The sequence below is a fragment of the Haematobia irritans genome, chromosome 2 (assembly GCF_050003625.1).
Source record: "Haematobia irritans isolate KBUSLIRL chromosome 2, ASM5000362v1, whole genome shotgun sequence".
Taxonomy (NCBI): domain Eukaryota; kingdom Metazoa; phylum Arthropoda; class Insecta; order Diptera; family Muscidae; genus Haematobia; species Haematobia irritans.
In genome coordinates this window covers 85,398,650-85,417,687 of record NC_134398.1, presented here as the reverse complement: position 1 = coordinate 85,417,687, position 19,038 = coordinate 85,398,650, and the positions used below count along the sequence as shown (strand labels likewise).

Genomic DNA, 19,038 nt, shown 5'->3' with positions numbered 1-19,038 from the left:
GCACTAACCTTCGTCACCAAAAACAGGCAAGAGGTGTTGAACGTCACATTGGCCTCTCCGGAACTTAATGATAAGATATCTGAGTGGCAAGTTTTGAGGGAACATAGCTTCTCAGATCATCGCTACATCAGTTTCAGATTGGCTGTTCGTACTTCCAAACCCATATTTCCGCCAAATGTTAGGAAAGCTGATTGGAATAGGTATAGGGAATCGTTCGATATGATGATACCGGAAATACCAGAGGCAAATATGAGCAGTGGAGAAGCCTTCAACATCTCACTGAAAGCTGCATGCCCTAGAGGGAAGCCAAGGGGGAAAAATTGACCGCTGGTGGTCTACGGAGTTAAGTAATATGAGGAAATCCTGCAGGCAGCTCTTTAACAAAGCAAAGTCCACCAGAGTTCCTGAGGATTGGGACGCTTACAAGAAGAATCTGAGAGAATACAAGCGAGAACTGAGAAAGGCTCAGCATAACTCTTGGAATGTTTACTGCAGCAGTATTGAGAATACGTCCGAGGCTTCCAGACTACGGAAGGTACTAGCATCCACTAACTCCGCTTCAGGTTTCATTAAAACATCGGAGGGCAATTGGACAACGTCCAGTGAGGAGACGCTGGAGGTATTATTGGACACACATTTTCCTGGAAATGAGACGGTTGAACCATGTTCTGGCGGTGCCACAGTGGCTCAGCGGTCATTTCCCATCGAGGAAATTGTATCGGAATCTATAATAAAATGGACCCCCGGACCTGATAGTATTACTCCGGCGGAGTTACAAGCAGTAACTGCAAGAATTATCCCTGGTTGACGGTGATATATAAAGGGTGTATAAACTAAGCATATATTCCAGAAAAGTGGAGGGAAACAAAAGTCGTTTTCATACCTAAAGCGGGAAAAGCCTCTCACTCGAGTGTGAAGGATTTCCGACCAATCAGCTTATCCTCATTCCTACTTAAAACTCTGGAGAGGATGATAGACATTTATCTTAGAACTAGTGTCGATTCAAGTTTGCTCTCGAAACGACAGCATGTAGGTCTACTGAGACCGCTTTGTCAATGAATACGCAATCGTGGCGTTTCTAGACATCGAGGGGGCATTCAATAACGTCAATCCGAGCTCTATATTAAATGGACTGGCAACTCTGAAAGTTGATCCAGGTATACTTAGGCTGCTAGACGAACTGCCAATGAGGAGACGTATTTCGGCCACACTAGGACAAGCAAACATACAAAGGTATGTGAACAGAGTCACTCCCCAAGGAGGAGTTCTATCACCTCTTCTTTGGAATGTTGATATAAACAACCTTCTGGTTTCACTAGAAAAAGAAAGGATAAAAGTGGTGGCATACGCAGACGATGTGGCTCTAGCAGTCAGGGGAAAATTCCCATCCACAATCAGATATGTAATACAGAGAGCCCTCCGGATGACTGAGAAATGGGCGAAAGAGAATGGTCTTGGAGTAAATCCTGGAAAGACATAATTAGTCATGTAGTGCAAAGATCGCAAAACTCCCACGGTTAAGCCCATATCCTTAGGGGGTATTGAAATTCTCTTTGTTGAGTGTGAAAAATACCTTGGCGTTATTCTGGACAGGAAGTTGAACTTTAAGCTTAATATTGAAGAAAGAGAGAGAAAAGCCACGGTAGCTTTGTACACGTGCAAAAAGGCAATAGGAAAAAGTGGGGACTAAAACCGAAAATTGTGCATTGGCAATACACGGCAGTGGTTAGACCTATAATGCTATATGGTGTTGTAGTCTGGTGGCCGGCACTTCAGCAACCGACAGGTTTAGGTAAAGTTCAGCATATGGTGTGCTTGTGTATCTCATGCGCATTCAGTAAGACAGGAACAGATTCCCTTAATTTCATGCTGCATCTATTGCCTTTAGACATTTTAGCCAAACAGTCAGCTGCAACAACGGCTGTGCGGTTGCGCGAGCTATCGCTGTGGTCGGAAAAATTATACGGTCACAGTTCGGTCCTCAAAATAATGCCAGATGTGCCTAACGTAGTAGATTACACTTTGGCGAGACCACTTTTCGACAAAAAGTTTGAGACTTTAATTCCCAGCAGTGAGGCGTGGTGTACACGGACCCCGGGGAATAAAAGATATATAGATTTCTATACTGATGGCTCCAAATTGGATGGACAAGATATCAAAGGAAAGTGTTTGTCATATCATTCATCAATATTTGGATATGCGGAAGCTCTGTGCAAAATGAGTGCCGCGCAAGCTCACATTTGACCAAAAACAACAACGTGTTGATGATTCTCAGCGGTGTTTGCAGGTGTTAACTCGTAATACACCCGAGTTTTTCCATCGATATGTGACAATGGATGAAACATGGCTCCATCATTACACTACTGAGTCCAATCGACAGTCGGCTGAGTGGACAGCGACCGGTGAACCGTCTCCGAAGCGTGGAAAGACTCAAAAGTCCGCTGGCAAAGTAATGGCCTCTGTTTTTGGGATGCGCATCGAATAATTTTTATCGATTATCTTGAGAAGGGAAAAATCATCAACAGTGACTATTATATGGCATTATTGGAGCGTTTGAAGGTTGAAATCGCGGCAAAACGGCCCCATATGAAGAAGAAAAAAGTGTTGTTCCACCAAGACAACGCACCGTGCCACAAGTCATTGAGAACGATGGCAAAAATTCATGAATTGGGCTTCGAATTGCTTGCCCACCCACCGTATTCTCCAGATCTGCCCCCCCAGCGACTTTTTCTTGTTCTCAGACCTCAAAATGATGCTCGCAGGGAAAAAATTTGGCTGCAAGAAGGGGTGATCGCCGAAACTGAGGACTATTTTGAGGCAAACCCGAAGGAGTACTACCAAAATGGTATAAAAAAATTGGAAGGTCGTTATAATCGTTGTATCGCTCTTGAAGGGAACTATGTTGAATAATAAAAACGAATTTTGAAAAAAAAAAATGTGTTTTTCTTTTTTAGACCGGGGACTTATCAGCCAATCTGTTAAGTTAGTGCATATGTTTGCAACACCCAGAAGGAGACGAGATAGACACATGGTGTCTTTGACAAAAATGCTCAGGGTGGGCTCCTGACTCGATATAGCCATGTCCGTCTGTCTGTGAACACATTTTTGTGATCAAAGTCTAGGTCGCAGTTTTATTCCAATCGACTTCAAATTTGGCACAAGTATGTGTTTTGGCTCAGAATAGAACCCTATTGAATCGGTTCAGATTTAGATATAGCTCCCATATATATCTTTCGCCCGATATGGACTTATATGGTCCCAGAAGCCAGAGTTTTACCCCAATTTGGTTGAAATTTTGCACTAGGAGTAAAATTAGTAGTGTAGTCAAGTGTGCCAAATTTTATTGAAATCGGTTCAGATTTAGATATAGCTCCCATATATATCGTTCGCCCGATTTACACTCATATGACCACAGTGGCCAATCTTTTACTCCGATTTACTTGAAATTTTGCACAAGAAGTAGAATTAACATTCCAATTGTACCAAATTTGGTTGAAATCGGTTCAGATTAAGATATAGCTCCCATATATCTTTCGCCCGATTTACACCCGATGACCACAGAGGCCAATTTTTTACTCCGATGAAATTTTGCACAGTGAGTAGAATTAGCATTGTAGCTATGTGTGCAAAATTTGGTTGAAATCGGTTCAGATTTAGATATAGCTCCCATATATATGTTTTTTGATTTCGACAAAAATGGTCAACATATCAACATTTTCCTTGTAAAATCGCCGCTGCTTAGTCGAAAAGTTGTAAAAATTACTCTAATTTTCCTAAACTTCTATTACATATATATCGAACGATAAATCATAAATAAACTTTTGCGAAGTTTCCTTAAAATTGCTTCAGATTTAAATGTTTCCCATATTTTTTACGAACATTGTGTTCCACCCTAGTGCATTAGCCGACTTAAATTTTGAGTCTATGGATTTTGTAGAAGTCTATTAAATTCTGCCTAGATCGAGTGATATTTAAATGTATGTATTTGGGACAAACCTTTATATATAGCACCCAACATATTTTACGGATGTGATATGGTATCGAAAATTTAGATTTACAAAGTGATGCAGGGTATAATATAGTCGGCCCCGCCCGACTTTAGAATTTCCTTACTTGTTTTTAATTGCTTCAATTAAAAATCTGATAGATTTTGGTAGAAACCCCAATTTTTATTTGAAACAATAAATTGTACGATTTTCTATTTTTTTTATGCCCTGAGCATTTATTACTATATATAATAGGCCTAAATTATTTAATGAACTGTCAATTGAATTAAAAAATGAAAATAACATACATTTCTTTAAAAAAAAGCACTCATTTTGTATGTAAAAGAAAATGTTGAACATGTTTCGTAATGTCAAATTACCAAAATCAGACATGTTATAAAATAAATAAATTGGATTTATTTATTTTCAGCTTGATATATATATTTTTTTTTTAATTTGATTTTAAAATTTGCGCTTTTCACAAATACTTTTCTAATGAAGAGTTTTGTGATTATGAAAGCTGAGCTCAAGCCCTTTTCAGTGAACCTAGTTTTGGCACAGTGTGCTCCGTTGTAAAAATTTGTTGAAAAAGTATTTTCCAATTTCCGTTTTCACAAATACTTTTCTAATGAAAAGTTCAATCCTTTCAAAACATAAGGAAACACACTTGTTAGAATGTAAGAAATTTTTCTATATTTCTTTTATCGAAGTGTAATCGATACCTGTCACCAATGTAATTGATATGTTTGCGCATGGGTGGTTTTTTCAGTTGGAATCGTGTTGTTATGGTATGCGGAGAGATTGTTAAAAAATAATGTAGCAAATAACAAATAAAATATATAAAATATTTGTTGTTTTAAATTAGTGAGTAAATTTTTCTTCCTGGTGGGTTCACTGTTTTTCCATGGAATAATAAAGTAATATTTCAAGGTCAGTCGATGCGGTTGATTTTTAATAAATATATTTAATATATTAATAAAACCTATATTTTATTGAAGAAAAAATGCACCTATATAAATAAATAAAATTGTATTTAAAAACGTAAGTAAATAGTTGTAATTTTGAAGTAAAAGGTTTACTACAAATATGTAAGATTTGTCAAAATGAATGGAAAAATTTTAATAAAATCATTCCATATATGAATTCAATTCAGTTAAATTTTTTTATTCTGTAGTATAGTGGTACAAAAATGTGGGAAAATTTCAACGCGTAAAGCGAACATAGTACTTACCTTAATACGTTTATATAAATAAACCCTTTCCTGGTTTTTTTCTTCTCAATAATATTTTCTAAGTAAAAGCAGCAGAATATTTTCCCATGAAGTTAATTGATTGATTTCAAAAATCCTTGAACTTGTTCAAATTCTAAACTGTTAGAAAAATATGTTTTTCATATGTTCCGATATAAACAAAATGTGTTTCGGGTGCAATTTTTTAAACACAATATATTTAAGTACAAAAATGTAATGTTTCTAAACTAGCATTAAATGTTTGGGACACATATGTTAGAATATATTATGTTTGGGACAAGAATGTTTTATAAAAATAATATGTGTGAATGTAAACATATATAAATTTACAAATTTCGAGTAAACATATATATGTTGTGATATTATATTCAGGGAGCGACAGAGAGAGTGTGTAGAGAAAGAAATAGAGATGGAAACCGGGAGGGTTCATAGACAATATAATACATATAGATGATCCACTATTCTCTTTAAAAAAAGATGTGTCAGTTCCAAAAATTAATTTTCTGACATTTCGTTTTGATTTTTTCGTAAAGTGTCAGTCCCAAACATTAATTTTCGTGCATTTTCTTTTGTGTTGTTCGTGAAAAACAATGCTGCTCAAAATTAAATTTCGTATTTTCGCGGTTTTGGTCACAATTTTTTGTTCAAACCTCAACTTATAATATATTTATTTATTTATAAATCCTCTGGTACATCATAAACGTTCTAATTTTGTGTAAAATTGGCAAACTACTGCTCTTATTTGTCTCGTTTATTCTTAATCTTCGGAACTGTCAGACATAGTTTGACACCCATGGCTCATCTATATGTATTATATTGTCTATGGGAGGGTTGACGAAAGATATCAACACAGCAAGAGAATCAAAAGAGAGCAATTTCTGTGAAACTGCTAGTATGTTGTTTCGGAAAACAGTTTTATGTGTTCATTTGTTTTGGCTATGCGCTTGGCATATTAATAAGGCTTCGCCAAAAATTTGATATGCTTAAGTCTAAATATTATTTAATTTGAATATTAAATTGCGTATTCGGAGTCGGAACCAAGAGAATAGACATGTGTTTTTGCTTTGAGAGCAGCAATTTAAGTATGTGCGGACATGTGTTTTGTTTATCATTTTGGCATTATGCGCACAATTTTTTTTCTTGGTTCGTCAAAAGAAATCGGAACGTACGACGAGTAAGTCAAAATTTTTAGGAAGAAAGAAAGTAAAAAAATAAACAGTGGAAAATATATAAAAATTACAAAGGGATCTTCAGAAAAAAATGAACAAGTAGTCCAAGAGGAGTTGACTGACGGACACTTTCAAAAATAAAAACGGGCATTAAGTTCGAAACTCGAATCTCTACATTTTTTTTTGGCAAATTGTATTATAACTTGGTGGGGCATGATCCAAAGCAACAATTGGAAAATTTTATTTTCTTTAAAATGAATTATTAAGGAAAAGAAAACGTGAAAACATAACCATTTGAGTGCGATAATGCCAACTTAATGCCGACCTTAAAGTTAAAAATGAAATTAAGTACAAAATTATTGGTTAATAAATATTCATATTTATTTGTATTTCTAAATACGATAAATTTTAAATGTATTTAAAATGGTGCTAAATGCTAGTAAAAATAGTTCACGCCTAAATAAATTTATGTTTATATTGTAAAATTATTTATGTTTATACTCGACTTCACGTTCTTCTTTTGTTAGAGTTTTTGAATTCCTTCGAAAATTTCAAACTTTTATACCAAAAACATTTTTTGTTACAAAATTGTTATTTTTGCAATAAAAAATAATATTCTATCCAAAAGCTCAGTCTATTTCGTTTATATCAAGCACTGTTTTTTCTGACTGTAAATCTTTAATTTCGAAGTTTCATTGTAAAAATGTAATATAGTAATACATATATAAATATAAATACAGTGCTGTTCAAAACATTTGCAACTCGGCCTCCATGAACCTAATCTAGGTATATCGCCCATAATAATAACTTTATTGTTTCGCTTTCACTTAACAAATAGTCTTAATGGAGTGTTTTTTTCCAAATTCTAATTGGGAAAATGAATGGGCTGTTATTAAAAATTTATATTTCAGGAAAGGTAAAGAATCGTATGATTCGACCTGTTCAAAACATTTGCAACTACCTATCACCATGTAATATTTTCTTCTTTAAGGGGATTATTTTTTGTATTTTTTACCTGAAACAGTTATAAGGACCTATAAGAAGATGGATTAAATGTACAAAAATGGCATTGTAGGAATATCGTTAAGTTCATTTCTAAATTGGCCTTAATACCCTATTTTTGGAATAATTCTATAAAATTACCGGCAATAAGCATAATCAGCATAATAAAAAGCAAAATATCGATGATTTTAAAGTTGAGGTATCACAAAAATGAATTTCGGAAGAGTACAATATGCAAAAACCAACTGTGTCTCGAGTTATAAACAGTGGATGCACCAAAACTGTACACTGGTGTAGAAGAAAGCCTAAGATTACGCCAAAAGAAGATCATATAATCAAACGAACTATGCAACAATTCAATCAAATATCATCTAAAGAAGTTAAAAATTAAATTCAACTGGGTATATCTACTGTAACGGTAACGAGGTGCAGCATTATAAGTCGGAGTGCCATTATACAAGAATGTCAAAAATCACCGATTTGAAAGAAAACTAGGTTAGCGCGCCTTCAATTTTCACAAAAATACCTTAAATGGCCTCAGGAGCAGTGGATATGTGCTATATTTTCCTACGATGGAAAATTTAACTTGCATGGATCGGATGGTAGAAATTTAGTTCGAAGGCTGCCAGGAAAGCCTTAATGCAAAAAAGTTACGTCAATCATGGTGGGGCCAATATTATGGTTTGGGGGTATTTTTCTGGACAAGTTATTGTCCCGATTTATAGAGTCGAGGGTATTATGCTGTCGGAAGTCTACAAAAACATTTTGTCCTATGTGATATTGCCGTAAGCATTCCGGGAAATGCCGTCCGCATGGATTATTCAGCGCGATCGTGACCTCTAGTACACGTGCAACGTGGTAAAACAATGGATTTCCCATGAAAAATTACGGGTGCTTGACTAGCTTGTTCAGTCGCCGTAAATAAAAGTCATAAAACAACCTTTGGAAAGGTGTAAACCAAAAAATTGGTACGAAATTTTTGCAAAAGGCTTACGAAATCTATTTGAACCTGAACCATAGGTTATCATTGACCATTTAATCCTAACCAATGACAAAAAGTTGCGCAGAAGTAATCAAACGTCATGGCTTTAGTATCAACTATTAACATTTACCGTTAAAAGTTACAAAAACATTCATTATTTTTAAAAATATGTGACATTTAGTATTAGTTGCAAATGTTTTGAACAGGCGAAAACTCTAATTTAAAAAAAAAAACAAGTATATACAGCACTAAGTTCGGCCGGGCCGAATCTTAAATACCAACCACCATGAACCAAATATTAGGGTTTCCTTTGAAATTTCAGGAGGGCTTGAGGACTTGAGGACACTTCCCGAAGATAAATTTAAAGATTTCACCCATCAGGACTATATCAGATTCTGGATTTATAAGAACCATTTTTGTTTGAGTTTTAGAGGAATCATTAACATCTCTTGTAAGTGTGCAAGAAAATTATAAAATAACGTCTTGATTTGAAATCTTAAATCTGTAGAAGTAAAATCTTGAAATTTTACATTGAGCTTCAAGCAATTTTCATGATCAGTGCACCTTCTACACCCTCAAGAAGTGAAGTCAGTCTATATGGAGGCGTTACCAAATGGACCGATAAAAACTTAATCCGATACACGTTTTTGTGAGCCTAAAATACCAGAATATTTACAATTTCAGGCAAATCAGATAAAAACTACGGTTTCTAGAAACCCAAGGAGTTAACTCGGGAGATCGTTCTTGTGGGGGCTATACTAAAATATGGACCGATACTCACCGTTTTTGGCACACCTCTTTATGACCCGAAAATACCTCTAGATTTCCAATTTCAGGCAAATAGGATAAAAACTTCGGATTCTAGAAGCCCAAGAAGTAAAATCGGGAAATCGGTCTATATGGGGGGCTATACCAAAATATGGATCGATACTCACCATTTTCGGCATACTTCTTTATGGTCCTAAAATGCCTCTAGATTTCCAATTTCAGAGAAATTGGTTAAAAACTACGGTTTCTATAAGCCCAAGACCCCAAATCGGGAGGTCGTTTTATATGGGGACCATACCAAAACATGGACCGATACTCACAATTTTTGGCACACGTATTTGTGGTCCTACAATACCTCTAGACTTCCAATTTCAGGTTAATTGAATAAAAACTGCGGTTTCTATAAGCCCAAGAAGTAAAATCGGGAGATCGGTCTATATGGGGGCTATAGCAAAATATGGACCGATACTCACCATTTGTGGCACACCTCTTTATGGTCATAAAATACCTCTAGATTTCAAATTTCAGGCAAATTGGTTAAAAAATTCGATTTCTATAAGCCCAAGACCCCAAATCGGGAGGTCGGTTTATATGGGGACTATATCAAAACCTGGACCGATATAGCCCATCTTCGAACTTGACCTGCCTGCAGACAAAAGACGAGTTTGTGCAAAATTTCAGCACGATTGCTTCATTATTGAAGACTGTAGCGTGATTACAACAGACAGACAGACAGACAGACGGACAGACGGACATCGTTATATCGTCTTAGAATTTCTCCCTGATCAAGAATATATATACTTTATATAGTCGGAAATCGATATTTCGATGTGTTACAAACGGAATGACAAACTTATACCCCCGTCACCATTCTATGGTGGTGGGTATAAAAATATATAAATTATCAAAAAATCTTGATCGTTAGTTCAGTTATCTTCTTGAATCTTTAAAATTGACATAGTAAGCAACAACATTGCATTAAAATTTTGGTTTTAATATTTTTATTTTCATTATAATTACGGTTTATTTTAAACAGTGAATGTGGTTGCAGAGCAGGGATTGAACCCAGGATCCTTTGCATGCAAGTCGGACATGCTAACCATTGCTCCACGTGGCCAACAAATGTACACAGAGAATACAGATTGGTTGTGACAATCGAATTTATTGCCAACCTCCTTTTGGCAGATGTAGCAACTACCATTTGGCAGTTGTGCCACCCGGTCGACACAACCAATAACTCATATGGTGTTGGTCGGGTCTGCCGACGACATTGGTTGTTACTACCTTCATCATTCGGTTGTGTTGCCCACCTTTGATAATATTAATGACCGAATTAAAAACCAATTTCGTCCCAGTTAAATATTATCTTTCTTGGTGTTTTAATCGATCTTTTTCTTTTTAATAAATGTCAATAGTTTTATTAAGCTTGAGATCTTAGTTTCCTTTATTTATTTTTAATCCATCATTCCTAATATTTCGCAATTATCATTGAATTGCTTCTTCAGATGCGATTTGATCTATAACATTATTATAATTAATTAGTTTAGTTAAACAATTAACATTTTATAAGTACATAAAACATAATAAACTTCTTATTTTAAACTACAATCTACCAGGCGAACATAACAACAGAAATCAACAACTACCTTTAACTTACATTGGCTCATATGAGCCAATAAAAAATAAATTGTGAAATAAACCTATTTTCGAAAAAGTGTAAATGTAGTTACCATTAATGCCTCACTGTTCAACATGTACTTTCTTCGTTACAGTTGTTTTATGACTTAGCACTTTTTCTGAAGTTAAAACCCATTTTTTTTGACTTAGCACTTTTTATTTAACATATTTCTCCACAATAATAAGTACTCAGTTGAAGTTTTAACTGAAGATGTGGGTACGATCTACTTTATTGTTACAGAGTTATATATATTAACTACATAAATACAGTCTTACAATAATAACACTAGTTTACACTGAAAACGTACACTTGATGAGAGTCGACTTTTGATCTGCCGAATTCGAAAAAAAATGTTTAAAACTTTTTTATGGAAAAGTTTTTGAGATATCCCGTTATTTTTAATTTTTCGCTCTTTTTTCACTAAACAAATTATATCTCGAGTTAGAAATGTCCGATTGTTTCGTTGTTATTTTCAGCCGTTTTTCTTCTAGTTGGTCTTATTACTTACGTTAGAGTATCAACTATACGGCCATGGATAGAAAAGTTAAAATACGATTTTTTGTTTGTTATTGTTGGTTTATTCTTCAATCATTTTGTTGTTTTTGATTTCAGCTTAAAACCATGCATTGACTAAACTACAAGTGTAGCCTAAGCAGCAGAGGAAGATTAGGTTAGGTAGGTTGGATCAGCATCCTCTACATGCAGTAAAACTATCAACCAATTATCAGAATAAATTCAGGCAGTTAACTAAACCCAAAGTGAACCACACTTGAACCTTCCGAAAAAAGGTTGTGATAGACGGCCTTTGCCGAAATGAACTTGTACAAACATGATTATTTGTAAAAATGGAGTAATAATATCCATTGTTACATTTTATGCTTTCAATACAAATTTTTTAGCAAAGCCTACTCAACCTAAAATTTGACTTAGCGTGTGTATTTTAACTGGTGATGACTTAGCACTTTTACACATAATTACCAAGCAGATAAAAACAGATATTTAATATATATTTTTTTTGTTAAATTATGTATTTTTCATTTATATGTCGATCTGCATCTTAATCCATTTTTTTTATAAAAGGTTGACTTAGCAGCTTTACACATTAAGCTAACGATATGACATTTTATAAATATTTTAAATGATATTCGGTTATGAATAATATATGACAATGGTGGTTACTAAATGATAGTTAAACATTTTCCTTATGGATGGTCGTATCAACCAATACGAATCAAAATTATTCAAAGGATGTAAATTTGGTTACTACAACCATTTATGTTGTGGCACAACAGAAAATCTGTTGAAAATCTCATCAAATGGTTACATGTAAATATATGTATGTAAATACAGAAAATTGGTATAAACAACTAATATTTATTTCTAAATATAGAATGTTCATAAGAACAACCGAATTCCAACCATTCTCTACGCTGTGTGTATGTTTCTATTGAATAATGTTTTGTTTGCATCGGGTCGTGGGCGTTGCAAACTATGCTATATAAATGTAACTTATAACGATAATTGTCTATTGGTGACTATAACAGCTACGTAGCCCAGTGGATAGTGCGTTGGCTTACAAATTGTATGGTCCTCGGTTCGATTCTCCGACCAGGCCAAAGGTAAAATTTAACAAATTTATAAAATTGAATCATTTCTTCAGCATGGTTTGTATTATAGAAAAAGGTCCTAGGTGAGGTTAGGTTAAAGTGGCAGCCCGATTAAGTTTCAGGCTCACTTAGACCATTCAGTCCATTGTGATACCTCATTTAACTAAAAGTACCTATTACATATGGGCACTTCTAGTTTTAACCACTGAACCTTCAATATTATTTTCTTTTGTTGAACCAAACAGATTGTTCCAAAAACATTGACAGACTGCTTAAGTTAACGTTTTCCAGGTCCGCCAGTAATCTAAAGCTATATGCCCCAAAAACTCGCTTACGCCTTACACAAAATACGGGACACTCACATAAGAGGTGTTTAATTGATTCCTTTTCCTCCGCATCATGACAGCTCATACAGTTACCCGTTATAGCAGATATCAGAAGTGATATCTGACGTCTTGAGAACACTAGCATATCTACACACAAAATTTTTTTTCTGATTCAATCACGAAATTAATTGATCCAATTAATTTTTAATTGAAATGTCTTCAATCACAGAAATGATGGTATCAATTAAAATATTAATTGAAAGTCAATTAAAAAGTTAATTGATTGATTGATAAAAAATTTGTTGAATCAATTAAATTTTTAATTGAATATTTTTTAAAACTCAATTAAAATTTTAATTGGAAAAATTTTCGTGAAATTTTTTTGTGTGTACACACAAATTTTTTTTTTTTTGATTTCAATCACGAAAATCGCGAATTCAATCATTTTTTAATTGAAATGTCTTCAATCACGAAAATGATAGTATCAATCACCCATTTTGATTGAAAACCAACACGATTTTCAATTAAAAATTTAATTGACTTTTGTCACGGAATCAATTAATTGTGCGATTGAATCAATTAAAAACGTGATTGATTTTTAACATAGAATCATTTATAAAATCACAGTTTTAATTTAATCAATTAAAATTTTAATTAATTTCGCGACAAAAATCAATCAACTATTTAATTCATACAATTAAATAATTAATTGAAATTGGCTATAAATTTCAATCAAAAAATTTATATATTGCGCCCCCAAAATCGTATTTAGTTTTATTTGAAACAAGAGAAAATATGTGTTTCTTATAAAAAATATTCAATATTTTATTATTTTTTGAATTATGCAATAGACAAATAAATTTGGTTCTTGTCATTTGTGTGCTTTGTTCTAACATGTGAGCACGAGCATTGCATTCCTTTTTTCTTCGAATTGATTCAATTAATTGTTCTTTACTGTAAAAACAAATTAAAATGGAGAATAAATAAAAACAAAAACACAAATTCCATTGATCCGAATCTTTTTTCTTGGAACCATTCAACCATTCTAACCTTAACTAACACATACAATTACTACCAATAATAACTATAGTCACCCTATAGTAAAATAAACTATATAAATCATTATCTTCCTGATCATAATAACCATGTCAGCATGTTCCTCCTAATATGTAGATGCACCTAGATTTCCAATAAATCAGCAGCCTGTAAGCTAAATTAGTTTTTTTGAAAGTAAACAGAATAATTCGAATTTAATTTTGTTCAATTAAAAATTAATTTTGTTAAACATTACCTGCATAGAATATCAAGTTCAATTCTTAGTTACAAGTTGCAGTTGTAGTCTTTTAGCATAAAAAGGTGTATTAAGGAGCTCGGTAATTTAATTTTAGTAACAATTCCTTTCCTAAATTTCCACACATTGAAATCGTCTATTAAAATTTGAACCAATCAAAGACAAAAATAATGGGAAAGCAATGTAATATTTGGTATTATATTGATGATACTTTGCAAATTCTGGAAATAGCAAAAATATAAATGGAAAATACATATTTTTATTATTATCGGATATTTTTCATATTTTTAAATCCAAAAGAAAGAACTTTTTTACCATTACATAATTCAGCTCATTAGTTTATATACCAGATATACTGCTCTCTACTTGGGTTCAAACTGAAAAAGACAGGTAAAACAAAAATGCAATTTAATGCCAACGCTACTTCGCAACTTCAAGTTGAATCTTCCAACAAACCCATACCGCTCTTGGTTTTAAGAAAACTAGGAGTGAAAAAAATTTATAATTTTAAAAGATCAATACGGTACCCACTTTTTTATTGCAAACATATTATTATATATTTGATAAAATGATGGAGTTGATGGGATTGATTGGTCAATTTCACGAAATAAAATTGGTCACTAAAAGAAATGAATAAAAAATATATTATTTTAGTCCGTTTAATGTAAACAGACTTCAATGGAAAATGGTATTCACATTTCACAATTTCTTACCTTCAATAAATGTAGATTGTTTTCCATTTTTACAATACCACAAAACACAAACACAGGTAATTTCAAATGCGTTCTGTCATATATTTTTTCAAACCTTTACCACGTGGCCATTTGTTGTTGCACACTTTATTTATTTCAACCCTTTGCTATGATTTGTTGTTGCGTTCAAAATATTTATGCACACATTTTGAATGCAGCAGACAGAATGTCGCCAATCATGTTTTTCAATTAATGCGAAAAACAAAAACCCAACCGTTCGTTACGCGTTACTTCCACAGATTTATCTCCCCATCATACATTGTTGAATAAATACCCATTCTCTTGTTCTCTTTTCGCTCCTTCCATTGCTCAAAATTATTCAATTTCAATCACAAAGGTGATTGGATCAATCACATGTGTAATTGGGAACGGAAAAATTTTCAATCACGTTTGTAATTGAAAATTATTTCGGAAATGATTAACAAATTGATTGAATCAATTAATATTTTAATTGGAAACGTAACAAATATCAATCATTTTTTAAATTGGTTTTTATTCGGATTTGATTAAATAATTAATTGAGTCAATTAACATATTAATTGAATTCGTTTCCAAATTCAATGCAGGTAGCCAAAGACATACCAACAGATTCTAGTTCCCCTGGAATATGTAAGGCAGTTTTTTTATTGAATTAAATCGAAATTTTGATACAATAACATATATATGCACCCCGCGAAGCTCACAGCTTGTCTGCAGGGATCGATTATGTAGAAAATTCAGTAAATTAATTACAATATATTCCTTATATTTATATTACTAACGTTCGCTTCATTGCGAATGCACTAAAAAGTTTTTAATTAGTTTTTTCTTCTTATGTTTATTTTGTACATTTAATAAATTCAGTGACATTGAGTTTAGGACATTGGGTAGTTGGTGTTCTAATCTGCTTTTTCCGTAGCGTGTTTTGAATCTCGGTGTTTTTAATCTTCTCTCTGCTCGCCTCCTTGTGTTATAATCGTGATTGATTTGTTGCAGAAAGTTTTCTCCTTCGAACTCATTTACAATAGTAGATTTGTACAAACTTTTTATGTTTAATAAATTTTGTGTTTTAATGAAAGATTCTACAGTCATTTCTCAGGGATTATTATTGCAGGGGATGCCAACAGTTGGTGTAGAGTTTTGTAGGTTTGAATTTGGGAAAAATATATTTCATAATGGTAGTGCCGGTTTTTCATTAGAATTTTGAAAAATCTACTTTGGGTTTTTTGCAGTATATTGCAGTGGTTTGAGCTTCCAAAAGCCGTTATTCCGTGTCGTAAATATGATTCTGCTAGAGATAGGTAAACTTCTTTTGTCACAGATAATGGATCAATGTTATTTAAGTGGTGCAGTACATATGACGCTTTGCGCAGTTTCTTATTTAACATTAGTATATGTTCTTTCCATTTTAAGTTGTGATCAACAATGATTCCTAGATACTTAATCGTTTCTACCAATTCAATGAACACATTGCAGTTATCGTCCTCATTTGAAAATGGTGACAGTTTACATTTATGAAGACATTCAGTTGTATGAAATTTTATTTGAATGGGAATTTTAGTTAATTGTCCCGATTTTATATGCATTAGTTTAGTCTTATTTGCATTTATAATTAAGCCATTGTCGTGACAATGCTAACTCATCTGCTTCGCAGTTCTCCGGTATGTTTCTGTGGCCAGGCACCCATATTAGGTGAATGTTGTACTGCTCAGCCAAAATGTCTAAAGGCAATAGACGCAGCAAGGTCACAAGGTCGTGGGTTCGATTCCTGCTACGACCGAACACCAAAAAGTTTTTCAGCGGTGGATTATCCCACCTCAGTAATGCTGGTACATTTCTGGGGGTTTCAAAGCTTCTTTAAGTGGCTTCACTGGAATGTGGAACGCCGTTCGGACTCGGCTATAAAAAGGAGGTCCCTTGTCATTGAGCTTAACAAGGAATCGGGCAGCACTCAGTGATAAGAGAGAAGTTCACCACTGTGGTATCACAATGGACTGAATAGTCTAAGTGAGCCTGATACATAGGGCTGCCACATAACCTAACCTAACCTACACAAGCACTCTATACGCTGAACTTTATCTAAACCTATCGGTTGCTGAAGTGCCGGCCGCCAGACTATAACACCATATAGCATTATAGGTCCAACCACTGCCGTGTAAAGCCAATGCACAATTTTCGGTTTTAGTCCCCACTTTTTTCCTATTGCCTTTTTGCACGAGTACAAAGCTACCGTGGCTTTTCTCTCTCTTTCTTCAATATTAAGCTTAAAGTTCAGCTTCCTGTCCAGAATAATGCCAAGGTATTTTGCACACTCACTAAAGGGAATTTCAATACCCCCTAAGGATATGGGCTTAACCGTGGGCGTTTTGCGATCTTTGCAGTACATGACTAATTATGTCTTTCCAGGATTTACTCCAAGGCCATTCTCTTTCGCCCATTTCTCAGTCATCCGGAGGGCTCTCTGTATAACATCTCTGATTGTGGATGGGAATTTTCCCCTGACTGCTAGAGCCACATCGTCTAACTCATCTGCTTCGCAGTTCTCCGGTATGTTTCTGTGGCCAGGCACCCATATTAGGTGAATGTTGTACTGCTCAGCCAAAATGTCTAAAGGCAATAGACGCAGCAAGGTCACAAGGTCGTGGGTTCGATTCCTGCTACGACCGAACACCAAAAAGTTTTTCAGCGGTGGATTATCCCACCTCAGTAATGCTGGTACATTTCTGGGGGTTTCAAAGCTTCTTTAAGTGGCTTCACTGGAATGTGGAACGCCGTTCGGACTCGGCTATAAAAAGGAGGTCCCTTGTCATTGAGCTTAACAAGGAATCGGGCAGCACTCAGTGATAAGAGAGAAGTTCACCACTGTGGTATCACAATGGACTGAATAGTCTAAGTGAGCCTGATACATAGGGCTGCCACATAACCTAACCTAACCTACACAAGCACTCTATACGCTGAACTTTATCTAAACCTATCGGTTGCTGAAGTGCCGGCCGCCAGACTATAACACCATATAGCATTATAGGTCCAACCACTGCCGTGTAAAGCCAATGCACAATTTTCGGTTTTAGTCCCCACTTTTTTCCTATTGCCTTTTTGCACGAGTACAAAGCTACCGTGGCTTTTCTCTCTCTTTCTTCAATATTAAGCTTAAAGTTCAGCTTCCTGTCCAGAATAATGCCAAGGTATTTTGCACACTCACTAAAGGGAATTTCAATACCCCCTAAGGATATGGGCTTAACCGTGGGCGTTTTGCGATCTTTGCAGTACATGACTAATTATGTCTTTCCAGGATTTACTCCAAGGCCATTCTCTTTCGCCCATTTCTCAGTCATCCGGAGGGCTCTCTGTATAACATCTCTGATTGTGGATGGGAATTTTCCCCTGACTGCTAGAGCCACATCGTCTGCGTATGCCACCACTTTTATCCTTTCTTTTTCTAGGGCAACCAGAAGGTTGTTTATGTCAACATTCCAAAGAAGAGGTGATAGAACTCCTCCTTGGGGAGTGCCTCTGTTCTCATACCTTTGTATGTTTGCTTGTCCTAGTGTGGCCGAAATACGACTACTCACCTCTCCAGAGTTTTAAGTAGGAATGAGGATAAGCTGATTGGTCGGAAATCTTTCGCACTCGAGTGAGAGGCTTTTCCCGCTTTAGGTATGAAAACGACTTTAGTTTCCCTCCACTTTTCTGGAATATATGCTAAGTTTATACACCCTTTATATATCACCGTCAACCAGGGGATAATTCTTGCAGTCACTGCTTGTAACTCCGCCGGAGTAATACTATCAGGTCCGGGGGATTTGAATGGCCCAAAGCTATTTAACGCCCATTTTATTCTAGATTCCGATACAATTTCCTGGATGGAAAATGACCGCTGAGCCACTGTGGCACCGCCAGAATATGGTTCAACCGTCTGATTTCCAGGAAAATGTGTGTCCAATAATACCTCCAGCGTCTCCTCACTGGACGTTGTCCAATTGCCCTCCGATGTTTTAATGAAACCTGGAGCTGCAGTAAACATTCCAAGAGTTATGCTGAGCCTTTCTCAGTTCTCGCTTGTATCCTCTCAGATTCTTCTTGTAAGCGTCCCAATCCTCAGGAGCTCTGGTGGAGTTTGCTTTGTTAAAGAGCTGCCTGCAGGATTTCCTCATATTACTTAACTCCGTAGACCACCATGGTGGTCGATTTATCCCCCTTGGCTTCCCTCTAGGGCATGCAGCTTTCAGTGAGATGTTGAAGACCTTAG

At 35.0% G+C, this 19,038-nt stretch overlaps 1 protein-coding gene across 2 annotated transcripts in view; it reads left to right on the top strand.

The window, feature by feature from the left end:
- Window positions 1-19,038, top strand: part of LOC142225680 (uncharacterized) — an 85,494-nt gene that overhangs the window by 29,905 nt on the left and 36,551 nt on the right. The gene's annotated exons all lie outside the window — the stretch shown is intronic.